This window comes from Fukomys damarensis, unplaced genomic scaffold, assembly GCF_012274545.1.
Source record: "Fukomys damarensis isolate Sample0158 unplaced genomic scaffold, DMR_v1.0_HiC HiC_scaffold_21, whole genome shotgun sequence".
Lineage (NCBI taxonomy): Eukaryota > Metazoa > Chordata > Mammalia > Rodentia > Bathyergidae > Fukomys > Fukomys damarensis.
The window spans coordinates 6,295,930-6,311,252 of record NW_022900933.1 but is presented as its reverse complement, the minus strand read 5'-3'; the positions used below and the strand labels follow the sequence as shown (position 1 = coordinate 6,311,252).

General features: G+C 38.3%; 1 long non-coding RNA gene across 1 annotated transcript in view; it reads right to left on the bottom strand.

Moving 5' to 3' along the window:
* The window catches only part of LOC104849332, a 112,977-nt gene that overhangs the window by 16,150 nt on the left and 81,504 nt on the right, over nt 1-15,323 (bottom strand). Inside the window, exon 2 of the long non-coding RNA XR_776726.3 lies at nt 14,338-14,482. This is a non-coding gene — a long non-coding RNA (uncharacterized LOC104849332). The remainder of the gene's footprint in view (nt 1-14,337; nt 14,483-15,323) is intronic.

Here is a 15,323-nt window from a genome sequence, read left to right as displayed (position 1 = left end):
GAGGAGGAGGAGGAGGAGGAGGAGGAGGAGGAGGAAGACAACAAACAACTCAATATTATGGACAGGGATAGGACCATGCACTTCCCCAAAGATGACTCTATTGATGATTAATAAGTTCAGGAATAGATGCTCAGCATCGTTAGCCACAGGCAAAGAGAAATTAAACTACAATGTGGCACCACCTGCCAGCATAGCTAAAATTATAAAGACTGATAAGAATTTGGTAGGATGTACAGGATCTAGAACTATCATACACTGCTACTGGAATATAAAGTGATATATTCAGTTTGCAAAATGACGTATTCCATTTACAAAAACAGTTTGGCAGTTTCGTATAACTTGTATTTCCCATATGAGCCATTTCACTCCTAAGAATTTACTTAATGGCAGTTAAATTATATGTCTGTTCTAAGATTTCAATATGAATGTTCAAAGAAATTATTTGTAATAGAAACTGGAAACAGTCCCTGTCTCTATCAACAGATAAACATTAATAGATAAATTTAGGGCATCTATAGAAAGGGATTCCCAGTAATAAAAGAAGTGAATTCTATATGTGTACCACAAAGATGGTTCTCAAAATAAAGTTGATTTTAAGAGGCAGATGTACACATCGTTGTTATTCTATTGATATACAGTTTTCTAAAATGTACGATCTAATATGGTTTCAGGGATGTTCGAGGATGAGAGACACGGAGAGGACATCAGTAGAAAAGAGAGGGAGGAACTATGTTTTGATTCTGAATGTGTTCATAATCTCGAGTGTGCTCACCGCAGACGTGTGTATAAATGTTCAAACCTATAAGAGTGTGCCACGTATTTTGGGTGGAGTCTCTATTATATATTAACGATGCCTCAATACAGCCCCTGAAAGATATGGTAGTAATTCCAAACTCACATGATTGCTCAGCAAGATCACAGGTAAAACAAAGTATCGAGTCACCACTGCCCACAGCACCGAGAACTGATGTTCACCAATGTTGAAACGTAGATTCTACCCCTAATCAGCACCACTTGGCACACCTTTGATCTCTTCTTCTAATTGTTCCTTTTTATTTTAACATCAGAACTCTGGCAAAAGCAGCCGTCCCTTGCCACTAGTCAGGCTTTGTTTTTAATATTTAATTAAGGATGAAATGAGAAAATCATTTGATTCTTCACTTCCACCAATTATTTTTGCTTCAAACTGTGTGATAGATACTGTGCTTCAGAAGAGGTGGCTGTTAGTTAAATTGCATAAATATTGAACAATTCACACCTATTTTCTTTTTTAATCACTGCCTGTACTTGGCTCAGGGCCTGCAGTGGTGGGAGCGCTGAGGGAGGAACATTGCTGTGCTGTGCAGGCAGTGGAGAGTGTGATTGGAGACGTCCCTCTGTTGTGCCAAAGCATGCAGGAGGGAATTGTGTGAGCCTGATCTTCACCAACACTTGTTGGATACTTACTAAACACACCAGGCACTGGGCTAAGTATTTCAATGGTACAATTATTTTTTTATAATCTCCACTTCTAACCCCTGAGCCACCTCTCAATGAGCATTGCTGTCTTTATTTCACATGAGAAGACTAAAGCTTACAGAATTCTAGAGAAAAACTAGCAGGAGTGCAGAAGTACAGCTTGCTGAGGAGAAAATAAACTGTGAGTATAATCCACCTCTGCTCTATGCAAACCTTTACCTTTAGCATGGATTCTGTGCCTAGTAGTACTTAGCATTTGCTCAATTGGGTTGCTGGGATATGTCCTTCTTTCTGTCTGTCTGTCTGCTTTTCTTTCTTTCTTTCTTGGTGTCAGGTGTTTAACTAGGACCTTGCACTTGTGAGGCAGGCAGCAGAACCACTGAGCTAAATCCCAGGCCCAGATATGTGTTTCTTTAATGCTTTTATTGATTTTGCACTATTCATTCTTCATTTAAAACTGTGAGTATGCAACAGTGTTTAAAGTAACTAAGAAGCAGGACTGAGCTAAATGTACTGTTCAGAAATATACACAGAGCACACATTGCAATTGATAGCCAACTGGCAGTGGGGCAGATCCCCCTGAGATGCAGGAGTAAGGGAGCACAAGTGTGATGCTGTGCCCTGACAGACTGTTAAATGGTTCCATAGAAATAACAATCCAGTCAAATCAGTTGGTGGGAACCTGTCACCATGATGAATTTGACCGGAGGGCCCAGAGTTGCAAAGTTGATACTGTACCAATTGGAAACCCAGTAGAGGCCCTTCTCTACTCTGGCCATCCATCAAGCTTAGAGTTCTGTGCTCCACTGCCAAGGAGTCACTGCTCAGTTCTGGCCCTTTCACACCCTAGCTGGGAAACAGGCTGGCATTATGAGTGCTCAATCATTTCTAACCAGATGTCAAAATAGTCTACATGCTACCCAACTCCCAAGGCTGTAACATGACTATCTACAGGAGAAACTATGCCCAAGAAGGAGCCAATGGGTTAATATCTGCCTCTGGGGCAGTGGGTGGTGGTGGTGGTTCCACTGGCGTTGGTTGTTATTGAGCTGGCAAACATCCTAGGAGGTGGTCATCACAGCTGACTCATGCTTGAGAAAGTCGCTCGATGCACATGTTTTCTGTTGTTTCCGTAACAGGGACATGAGCCATAGGACAGAAAGCACATGTTATTGAACCAATTAGACTGAAGATTAAACTGGTGGTTTCCTTAATCAACAAGTACAATGGAGTGTTTTCTGCCTGACAAGCACTGCAAAACATTTTGTAGGAAACAAGGGAAAGAAAAAAAGGCAGCGCTAATGATGAAGAGAAAAATCACATTTGGAATGAGACTAGAGTTTCAATTCTGAGTCTGTTACCAGTTAGCTGTGTGACATCGGAGAGGGCATCTAACCTCTCTGAACCTCAGTTCTTTTTTCTGCCCCAAAAGAATATTAATAACTTTAGAGATTGTTTAAAAAATCACACTGAGAAATGAACAAAAGGAATCTGTTATTGAGTAAGTTTCAGTATGTACAGGTTTGAATACTTCAGACCAGGGATAATGAATCTTTCAGGGCTTTTCATAACAAACAGTTTTCTGTGCAATAGTGCCAAGGGTTTGCCACCCATGGTTTAGACTATGTAAAGCACAGATGAGAACTATGGCTAAACCCCAAAGAATCTTTCAGTCTGTCTGGAGAGAACACCATTTGGGGATTGTCAGAAGTATGAAACTGAGTGTTGGGCTCGAATAGACTTAACTTAACCTAATATTCATACATTGTCAATCGTATGCTTTAAAAGCTTGCCTTAGTCTTTAATCAGCCTTTGATTTCTTCATGAGCTCCAACAAACTGCTTAGTTTACAAAGTATTTACCATATTTATAATCACAGAATGAGATTTCAAGATGCATTTTTAATTTGGTTATCATTGCACAAGACGTCTTTGCTGAAGTACACGAGTCCACTAATGAGCCCTTCAGGAAACATTCACATTGCCTACATCCTTTTATTATTCGGATAATTTTCCTTGTTGGCAAGATTTTAGACGACTATTTTCACTGTAACAAAGCTATTATATCTTTGAGTTCTTTTAGCTTTACAATGCAAATTATCTTTTAAATTATATTGCTTGGTTCATAATTATAATTATGTGCAACATTTAGTGGATTGGAAAATAATAATTCATGTGACATTCAGGGATATTTTCTTCAGCACTTTATTTAAAATAATTGCATACACGCAAGAAGTCACCAAAAAAAATGTCTGAGAGTTTCTTCAGATGCTTCACCCTGTTTACTGGTCATTCTTGACCCAACTTTCCCTCCTTTGCAGCACTGAGCATAGCTATCATGTAATGTCCAATACCATAAAGTGGACCATTGTTGGTATAATACATTGATCTTATTCACATTTCAGTGGTGTTCTCCCCCCCCGTCTCCCTCTCTTGCTGTCGATGTATTTGTAGGTGTCTGTGCAATTTCATGACATGTGCAGCTCCACATAGACAGCACCACAAATGAAGGCACAGAATATTTCTGCCTCTACAAGGCTTCCCTTTGCGATTGTTCCATGGTTATGCCAGCCTCTCATTCCCATCCCTAACACCGGGCAGTAGATATCGTGTTCTGCGCCTCTGTAGGTGTGCAATGTCAATAATGGAATATAAATGAATGACTATGTGATCATCTGAGATTAACTTTTTAAAATTCAGTCTAGCTGATTGGAGAGTCATCCAGATTGTCGCATATTTTAATAACCCATTGCGCGTCATTCCTACATAGTAGTTCAGGATATGGATGTATCCTAAGTTAAGCATTCACCAGTTGAAGGGTACTGGACTTATTTCTAGTTTGAGCCATTATGAATAAACGTGCTACGATTTGTGTGTGAGCATAATTTTTATTTCTTGGGGGAGGAAAAAGCCCATGAATAAAATTTCAGAAACATTTGTTCGGTAAATGCATGTTTTGTTTGTTAAAACACTGTCCAAACATTTTCTACAATGACTATATTTCCCTTTTCATTCGCAGTAGTAATGTCTCAGTGGTCGAATTTCTCTAAATCATTACTAATGCTTGGTGACCTCATTATTTTTCCTTTTAGCTATTCTAACAAATAAATAGCAATATCTCATTGTGGTTTAATTTGCATGTCCCTGATTGTGAATAATGCTGATCGCCTTTTCATAGCCTTGTATGTCAACTATATGTCCTCTTCGGTAAAATGTCTATGTCTTCTGCTCATTTCATTTTTCATTGAGTTTATTGGTACTTTTTAAGCATTCAGTACAGTTATATTTATCACTGAGATCTTGCACCTTTATATGACACATCTCGGTTCTCATTTTTTCCCCATACTCCTGCCCTCCCTTCACCCACTCCTCCCTCCTCTATTTACAAAGACTTTGTTTCCATTTTTTTCCTTTTCTCATATTTTTCTTTTCCCTTATTTCCTTTCCCCTTCCCTTCCCACATCCCCTACACTTTGAGCACTTTTCTTCCTGTTTCACATTATCACTTATACAATTTGGATCTTATTTACACTTTTAGCTTTTCACACCAGAGAACTATTTGGTGTTTACACATGTGTGCCTTATTTATTTCTCCTAAAGAGTATGGCCTCGATATGCATCCATTTTCCTGTGAATGACTCTAGTTTCTCATTCTTTTTTGCTGAGTAATATTCCATTTTATAGAAAAACCACATCTTTATCCAGTCTCCAACTGATGGGCAACTGAGCTATTTCTGCTCAGTTTTTAATTCAACTACTTTTCCTTAGTGTTTATTTTTGGAATTTTTTAATGTTCTACATGCAAAGACTTTGTTAGGCACATAGTTTGAAAATTACTTCTTTGGGCGTGTACCTCATCTCTTCATTCTGTTCGGTCTCAGGAAACAAAAGAATTTAACATTTCCCTAGTGGTTTCTTGGGTATTCCCCTTTTAAAAACCTTTAAAAGTTTTTTTTTTTGGTGTCACACATAAAAACTCTGGTTAGCCTTCAATCCTTAAGAATGTCTATTTTTCTGTAAAATTTATAGTTTTACATTGTAAATTAGCTCATAATATATTTTGAGTTAATTTTATTTAAAGGTATCATATATAGAAAGGGATAGTAAATCATTCCAGCATCATTTGTTGAAAAAGCTGTCCTTTCTCTATTGAGTTACTTTTGTATCTTTGGCCAAACATCCACTTGATACAATTGTGTGGATCTATTTCTGGATTCTCTGTTCTGTTTCGTTTATTTATAGGTTGATCTTTCAGCCACCACCACAAGCTTTTCGTCAATGTAGCTACACAGTAATACTTAACATAGGATAGAATGATTTCTCCTACTTCATTCATCTTTTATTAAAAAGTAGCACTTTTAGCTATTTAGATATTTTAGTTACAAGTCCTTTAGCTTTTCTGCATAATTTTAAATATGAGCTTTATTATCTAAAGACATCCTTGCTGGAATTTTGATAAAAAAGTTATGTAAGTCTACAGACTGACAGGGAAAACTGACATCTTTTTTTTTTACATCGAGTCTGCCAATCCACGAATTTAAGAAACTTTTGAACACCAATTTTCAATAGGCACTAGTGCAGAGATACAGACAGCTACAAGGATCATCGCTCTGCTGACACTTACAGAGAGGGCTGGACTGAGAGGTCACTGACGACTTGATTGTACCAGGGAACTGATGGAATAAAACAACCAATTAACCAAAAGCGTGAAGTAGGACAGGCGCTTACAGGAGAAGTGGGACCTGAGTATCTCTTTCACTCAGGGCAGATACGATTAAACACCATATAAACCAAAAAAGAAGAATTCAGTTAAAACTAAATAAATCACTAAAGGTCAACTGTGGGCTAGAGGGACAGTTTAAGGCCATTGGGGTGGAAAGTCCAGTAGCATTAACACTGGACTTTGGATGACAAACCCTCCACGAACTTCACTGCATGTTCAAAGAGAAAACATGAGGGAAATTGGAGAAAGCTGCCCTCCTGGAGTTAGCAGGGAAGGCAGTAGCATGACTGAAATATTTCCTAAACCAATTTCTTCCCTCTCCCATATGTAACACAAACCTTAGTCAATGGGGAAAAGAGCCACAGAAAGCAGAGTATTAGGGCCTTGGTAGAAGCCCCCTGAAGCTGAGGAAATAGAAGAGAGAAATTTCCACACCTGGGAACAGGAAAGGAATATACACAATGCCCAGCCTAAAGCTACAACTTCTGAAACACCTCTGATTGAGAATGACAGAGGTTAACCGGAAGGCCCTACACCCTTCTATCAAAAGGCTAACGATACCAGTGGGACACAGATAGAATAACAGCAAAGAAAAGTTTCCTTCTAGTGCAGAGGAGAAGACCCAAAGGTTAAGCAGAAATTGGAAAAATAATCTCTTAAAAACCAATCTACAGTTTCTATACAAAATTAGACTAGAAAAATTTGAAGGCTTTGGTAGCATAGCAACAAAAATCCCCCATCAAATCCAACCCAATTTCTGTCTAGATTAACATAAACCTCCACACTACAATGCCATCGGATGACATGGTGACCAGTAGTCCTTTCCAGGACAGTGCCAGTAGTGAACATAGAAATTCAACACTTATTTAAGATAAAAAGAGAAAGACAAAAGGAGAAAGAGAAGTGCTTAAGAAGAAGAAATTCTCTATAGAGAGGGGAAGATATGCCCCACATGCAAGACGGACTACTGCAACAATAGGGCAGTGGCAGCAAAGTTCAGGCCATCATCTTTTACATATTCTTTTGAAGTCAGATCCTGACTCATGCCTCCAAGCCTTGATTTTGCAGCTTTCCATGAGTGGCAGGTAATGCCACATTGTCCAGCCTCTTTGCCACCCCCTGATCACCTGCTTAGCAGGAGAAGAGGTGGGCTCACATGGAGGCTTAAAGAGTACATATATAATGGAGTATTACTCAGCCGTGAAGAAAGGTAAATTTAAATCGTTTGAAAAATGGATGCATCTGAGACTATAACGCCAGCTGAACTAAATCAGACACTAAATGTTAAATATGACTTGGTTTCTCGTACATGAGAAACTCACAATATAAATAGTTTAAAGAGAAAAAGAAAAGAGAGATGATGGGAAACAGAGAGCTTTGGAAATGGGAATGGGAAGAAGGCATGGCAGAGAGAGTGAGAAGAAGTCAGGGTAATTAATATTTCATCTCGCTCACTTTCCTCATTGCGGGGACACAATATACAACCCCCGCGAATTAAAGAAGGAAAGGTTTGTCTTTGGCTCAGAGTTTGTAGCGGGTGTTTAGTCCGGGGCTGGCTGGCTCCAAGGCAGGGTGGCGCAGCAGAGGGCACTGCCGCAGAGAGCTTCTCATGTCATGGCATCCGGGAAGCTGAGGAAAGAGAAGCCAGGAAGAAAAACAGACCCTTCTGAGCCATACCGCCAGTGATCTGCCTCTTTCAACCAGATGCTTCCTCCAAACTGCAAGTCAGATGCACTTCCCCAATAATTTAATCAGCATTCCACAGCCCTGACTCGTGAAGATGGTAGTTAGGGTTAAGAGTAGAGTTGGGACCATTGCACAAATGTGATATGTATATATACCACCTTACCAAGATGAGCATAATAATTACCTTACATTTGCAAACATATACCAATGTAAAGATAATACATTTACCATTACCTATGCACTGCAGAAGGTGACCAGCTTCCAACAAAAAGCATGAGGCTCAGCAAGGCAAGAGAAACAAACACAACAAAGCAATCTTAATAACAAGTCTCATATATGACATAGATGTTGGAACTATCAGGGAGGGCTTAAACAACTATGATCTAGAGGGCCCACATGAGAAACATAAACAACATATAATGCATATAGATAACTTCAATATATTGATAATAACCATAAGAACCCAATGGAGTTGGCAGTTCCATTTGACCCAGCTATCCTTCTGCTCAGTATCTTTCCAAAAGAATTAAAAGAATCATATCACAGTGACATATGCACACCCATGTTTATAGCGGCACAGTTTTTAATAGCTAAAACTTGGAAACAGCCCAGTTGCCCATCAGTTGGAGACTGGATAAAGAAGATGTGGTTTTTCTATAAAATGGAATATTACTCAGCCATAAAGAATGAGAAACTAGAGTCATTCATAGGAAAATGGATGCATATTGAGGCCACACTCTTAGGAGAAATAAATAAGACATACATGTGTAAACACCGAATAGTTCTCTGGTGTGAAAAGCTAAAAGTGTAAATAAGATCCAAATTGTGTAAGTGATAGTGTGAAATAGGAAGAAAAGGGCTCAAGGTGTAGAGGAAGTGGGAAGGGTAGGGGAAAGGAAATAAGGGACAAGAAAAAATATGAGAAAAGGAAAAAAATGGAAACAAAGTCTTTGTAAATAGGGGAGGGCAGGGATATGGGGGAAAATGAGAACTGAGATATGTCATGTAAAGATACAAGATCCCACTGATAAATGTAACTGTACTAAATTTTTTTTTTTTTTTTGTACCTGGGATTGAACTCAGGTCCTTGAGCTTGCAAGGCAGGCCACTGAACCACTGAGCTAAATCCCTGGCCTAAATACTTTAAAAATACCAATAAACTCAATAAAAAAAGAATCCAACTGAATGACTAGGAATAAAAGAGACAGTAATTAGGAGATAAAATGTTCTTTAAAAAACTAAGGGCTGGGGATTTGGCTCCGTGGTTCTGCTGCCTGCCTTGCAAGTACAAAGGCCAGAGTTTGATCCCCAGTAAAAAAACAAAAACAAAAAACTTATTGGTGAAACCACAGAAAGGGAAATAAAAACAGAGAAAAAAAGAGCTAAAAACTAACAACACATTCAAAAACTCTGGGATAGAATAAAAAAGTTTAACATGCAACTGAAATATTGCAAAGTGTGGAGAGAGAGAAATAGATCACAATATATACCTGAAGAAATATTTAGTCAAACATTTTCCAAAATTTTTGACATGTATTAAACCAAAGATCCAAGAAACTTAGATAATGCCAAATACAAATAAATATGCAATCTCATGAAATAATCAAAGGCAGAGAAATATTGTAGGATTTACATTTTTCACAGAAAAACAAGAATAAGGATGCTATTGTTAGAAACCATGCACTCAAGAGTGCAGTAAAATGTTTCCTCAAAGTACTAAAAAAAAATAATAATAATAATCTGAGAACTTGGAATTATTGGCCAGTCAAAATAAGAGAAAAATAAAAGCTTTTCTCAACAAAACAAAGACTAAGAATATATTGATAATAGACTTTGTATAAGAAAAGTTAAGTTCTTCAGGCAGAAGAACTTGGATAAGGAACTTTAATCATTCAGAAATAAGAATCTTCAAAAACCACAAGGAATATTAGAAATGTAGTAAATGAACACAAATTAAGATAAGTTTAATGTAAAAATTCTCTAAAATATCTAAAATAAATTTGATTTTTTGAGGCAAGTCTCACTATGTACTTCAGTTTGGCTTTGAACTCACTATGTAGCCCAGGCTCACCTTGAACTCATGGAAATTTTACTATCTCAACCTCCTGAGTGCTAAAATTATAGGTATGCACCACCACACCTTGCTAAAATGCCTAAAATAAATTTTAATAGTGTATTCCATAATTATAGCCTATTTTAAAATAACACATACTATAAAAGTACTAACAAAAATGGAAGTACAGGAATTTTAATATATTTTTGAAAATTGTTGACATTGTAAATGAAAGAATATAATATTATTTGAAGCAGATTAATTTTAAAATATACTGTAAAACCTAAAGTAGCTACTAGAAGTGTTTGCAAAGAAGTAAAATCATAAATTTTTAAAGGACATAAGGTAAGACCATGAAAAGTGCTCAATTATCATAAGACAGAAGAGAGAAAAAAACAAGAGAGATGAACAAATAGAAAACAGTAAAGCAACTAGCAACATGCTATATTTTAATTCAAACATATCACAACAATTATTTCAAATGTAGATGGCCTAAATACATAGATTATAATAAAATATCTTGTCAGATTGGATTGAAAAAGTAAGACCCAACCATATGCTTTTCATAAAACAATCTACAAAGGCATAGTTAGGTTAAAAGTAAAATGTTGGAGAAAAGCATACCCTACAAACACTAATCAAAAAACAAGTTGAAATATCAATGTCAGACCAACCAAACTTTAGAGCTTAGACACTGGTTGAGGGAGTGTTGGAAGACAGTTGCAACAGCATTATCAGAATAGCTATCATCTGCTGTGATTCAGATGTGCTACTTAGCTAAATGGCCCACTTTCCCTCTTTCACTGCTTGGTAAGGCAGAAAGAATTTTTTAGTGTGAGGCACACCTTTTAAATTTTTCTTCGATCTAGCTCTGCAATAAACCCGGTAAAACCACTGTCAAAGGGTCACCCTGGGAGAGATCCCTGGAAGTCCATCAGAAGAACTCATAGAACCTGGATTGTATGCGCTTCTGTGAGGATTCACTCAAACCCAGCAACGGTGTCTTCCTTTTCCCCAAAGGATGATCAAGATTTTCTAATCTGTAGGTGTAGTATACTTATGTTATGTTCATTTAAATGACCTCATGTCCACATCATACAGTCTACAGCCCCTCTTACAGCATTGTTGCAAGGCTTGCACACAATGGTGGGGAGTTTGTGGGAGGAGAGAAGTTTCATCCCTTGGAACAGGCACATAGAGCAAGAGCCGTAGAAGCCTGGTCACGTCGTGCCTCACTTGAGCACGTGAGGAGCTGGGGGAGGAGGGGGCGGGATTCCCAAGCTCCTCTCACTTATTCTTTGCTTCTATGAGTCTCCAGTTTTTCAATAAAACCTACCATTCACCCACAGCCTGTTAGAGTGAGCAATATCTTCTGAACTATGGTGCACGACGGATGAAAGCCGCAGAAGAAACTGTCTTCTCATGGAAGCCCGGAGCTAAGTCCTCTAGAATTTAGTCAACTGTCATTCATGGCAAAGTAATTTGAATGAGACCCCAGGTGTCAATACTTAACAGACTTCGACAGCTTTTAAGAGTGTAAAACAAATATGTCATAAGTAATGTTTTGCACTTAGTAGTCTAACTTGACTTTAAGACGGGATTAAGAGACAGTGGCTCTTAAATTGTCCAGACATGAGGTAAAAAGAAGGAGCCCTCTGGAAATGTGAACAGCAAAAGAATTTAATTAATTCAACTGACTTTACATAAAAGTGAACTCTTTTCAGAATCAAGCATGTCCCTGATTAAAAATATTGTACTATGTCCACATAAGAAAATTGTCCCTGAAGATCAGCAGGAGCATATATAAATATAAGAAAGTAGGCTTAGAAATGTCAGATTTGTACTGATACCATAGCTTGTGAACTAGAGGCAGATTTCCCACCCACACCTAGAGAACGCTGTGTGAGCATCCACTTTGAATCAGTTTTCACAAATACTTTCCCTAGCGACACCTGACAGTTCAGCTGCCTTAGGAAGAGTAGTTAGTCAGGATGAGAAGAACTTGCTATCAAGTGTCAAGTTTAGTGACCACAAAATCACTGTTATCTCCACTGTTTTCCCTAGACCAACATTATTTTAACTCATAAAAGCCCTCAACTCCATACTGTGTTTCCATGATAGGCCAAGTAAACACAGAACGACTCTGCCATAATGAGCAAGAGGCGAAAACCTAAAACAATACAATCAGGTTTTCTTTCTATGAATCTCGGTAAGCCTCAAAGTCACATGTATTGATGACTTAAATAATTAGATAAATTTGGCTAAAGTCAAATGAAGCTCTGAAAAATTCTGAGCCTTAACTAGATTAAAGAAATCGTTTTATGCTCTTCACACAAGCAGGTCAGTGACAGATATTCGGGTTGAGTGTAATATCAGTTTTGGTTCCCCTGAAGGCAGAAACTGAGGATTTGGGCGCTGGTAGCGTTTCAGGAGTGACCCCAGAAAACAACAATGATGTCTCTGAAAGACAAGCGAGGGGAACACGAGAAGTCAGGAAGACTGCAGCAGAAAAGATTAAGAAGTGCACCCACCGCAGTAGAAGGGATGCTATTATTAGAAGCAGGCACTTTGGCTTAAAGCAGAGCTGGAGGAGGGGCAACTACTAGGAAAGCAGAGGCATCTGCTCTGGAACCTCAGGGTTGTGATTTAATGAACAGGGAGACCAAGAATTCTCGATATTTATAGGTAAATGTTCCAGCATAGGAAAGGTTTTCCATAAGGAAGTCGACTGCGTTAAGAGATTTTTCAGGTGCGTGTTTATAATAGCGCCAGCAAGATGCAATCTTTATATATTCTAAGCTACTTGTAAACCAAATGTTTGTATACCCCAAAATTTAGACTTACAATCCCAGACATCAGTGTGATGGTTCAAGAGGTGGGGCATTTGAAGGGTAAGTAGGTTGTTAGGGTAGAATTTTTAAGAGTAAGACTAGTACCCTTATAACGGGATCTCTAAAAAAATGAAGAAAAGGGTGTAGAAGGACCTTATTTCAATCTGATTAAAAGCCATTTATGACAAACCAATGACCAACATCATATCAAATGGGGAAAAAGTAAAACATTTCCTCTAAAATCAGAAATGAGACAAGGATATCCACTATCACTGCTCTGTACAAGACAGTACTCAATTTACTAGAAAGACCCATCAGGCAAGAGAAGGATATAAAAGGGATGCATATGGGAAAGGAAGAAGTCAACTATTATTATTCACAGGTGGCAAGATTCTCCACATAGAAGAACCAAAGAAATCCCACCTAAAGGCTGTAGAGTTAATAACCAAATCCAACAATGTAGCAGGATTCCAATTCCATATCAACAGTGTTCCTGTAGAGCAATAGTGAACTCACAACAAAATTAGACACACAGTTACCATTTGCGACAGCATCAAGAAAAATTAAATACTAATGAATGAACTCAACCAAGGAAGTGAAAGACTGTCTCAGTGGCAGAGAACTTGCTTGGCCTGCACACACTCCTGGATTCCATCCCGGTACAACACAGACAAGCAAACGGAAAAGATTTCTCATGTATAATAGACCTCCTAACCAGGTTCTCAGTCTGAAGACATTCTGTAATGCGAACACTAAACCTTTAGCCTTTTCGAAGGAGTGGGGGATCAGAAAGAGAGGGGGTGATTTATTCCTCCTACCTGAAGCTTTTACTCCTTGACGTTCATCTCCCCATTTCCCTGCTCTCTTCTGGTAGCCACATTCTACTTGCTAGGCCTGAGTATTCTTTCACATAAATTGCACAGCATGTTAAATATAACATCATTGAGTACTATACATTTCCACATCACTAGGAGAGTAAAATTTCTAAAGTTGTCATTACCAAAATCCTAAGTATTTGAGGTGATGAATATGTTAGTGTAGTGTAAACATTCCAAGTTGTATTAAAAAAATCATAGCCCCTCTTTGACCCCTGTAAATATCACAAATAAAATTTGTCAATATATAATTTATTATTTTTGCTTCTTTTTCATTCTATTGAGTTTATTGGTACTTTTTAAGAATCCAGTATGGTTACGTTCATCACTGGGATCATGTACCTTTTCATGAGTCAACATACGATTTAAAATAAAGGGAAAACAAAGAAACTAAGGAGGCCAAATTTGCAGAAATGGAAATTTGCACGTGGAGAAAATGTAACAACAACAACAACCAAAAACAACCCAAAGTCCGCTCTGTGTATTTACCAGTGGTATAATTAGGACAGAGAGAAGCTCAAGTGGGGTTGCAGAGTCCCATGCCCAGCCACCCCATCTGGCTCTCAGCAGTGAGGGACATTCGGGGCTGCTTCTGACCCTCCTGGCGCTGTGTTAAGGATGCGCTTGCTTCCTCTTGGGCATCTCATCCGCCCACACTCATGCGCTACCTTCTATCACCCCAGGTTATAAACAGTGAGAAGGTGAGGAGTACCTGCGTCTTCACTATTCACGTCTGCAAGCAGTGGTGGCACAAGGTTTACCAGAGGAGCATCATTCAGTTCTGTTTCTTGAGGAAACTGGAGGCGCTGTCAAAGCCGAGTTGGCCAAGATCCTCTCTCCAGTCCTCACTCGTCATCCTGGGATGTGCAAAGGTAAGGGAGGTTGTAAGACAGAGAGACAGAAAGAACCCTGCCTTTGCTCAGGAGAGACGGTTCCATCAGTCCAGTTCGTAGCAATGTGTTCTACAAATTTTGTATTTCCCCTGAAGAATTTAAAAATTTTATTTCAGAAAAACCTCACGTGTAAATAATAATTATAAAACCTCAGGAAAAAAACAACAGTGTGTTATAAGGAGGTGCAAAACCAAGCTCCAAAAAATATTACATTGTATATTTGTATGAATATCAAACTAGAGTATTAAAACTGGATATATTTAATTAAAGAAATGTCGATATTGTGTTGTTTTATTTCTGGAGCTGTTGCAACATTTTAACAACAAATAAAACACTTTAAAATGGAAATAACCTTACCTACAACACTAAAGATGTAAGCTTGTATTGGGATTTTACCATGTGTTATAAAGATAGAAATCAAATAGGGACTGAAATTTTAGCGTGACTATTTGCCCTTGTTTCAGTGACTTAAAATAAACATGAACATCACACTACTAGACTGAAAAAGAAAAAAGCCTCTGGTATCCTTAATGCAACTCTGAGTCAATTTCACCTTAGCAGTTTGAAATTTCCAAAAACAGATGGTGGAGAGACGCCAGTGTAATTGTTTTATCATCAGCATATGGACAGGGAGCTTGTACTTCGCCATTTCTAAGCTAGATGTGAGGTTGAAACAAACTCTAACCTTTACAACTGACAGCATTAGGGTCAGGGATTTAGCTCAGTGCTGCCGCCGCCTGCCTCGCAAGTGCAAGGACCCAAATTCAATCCCAGGTACAAAAAAAAAAAAAAAAAAAAAAAAAAA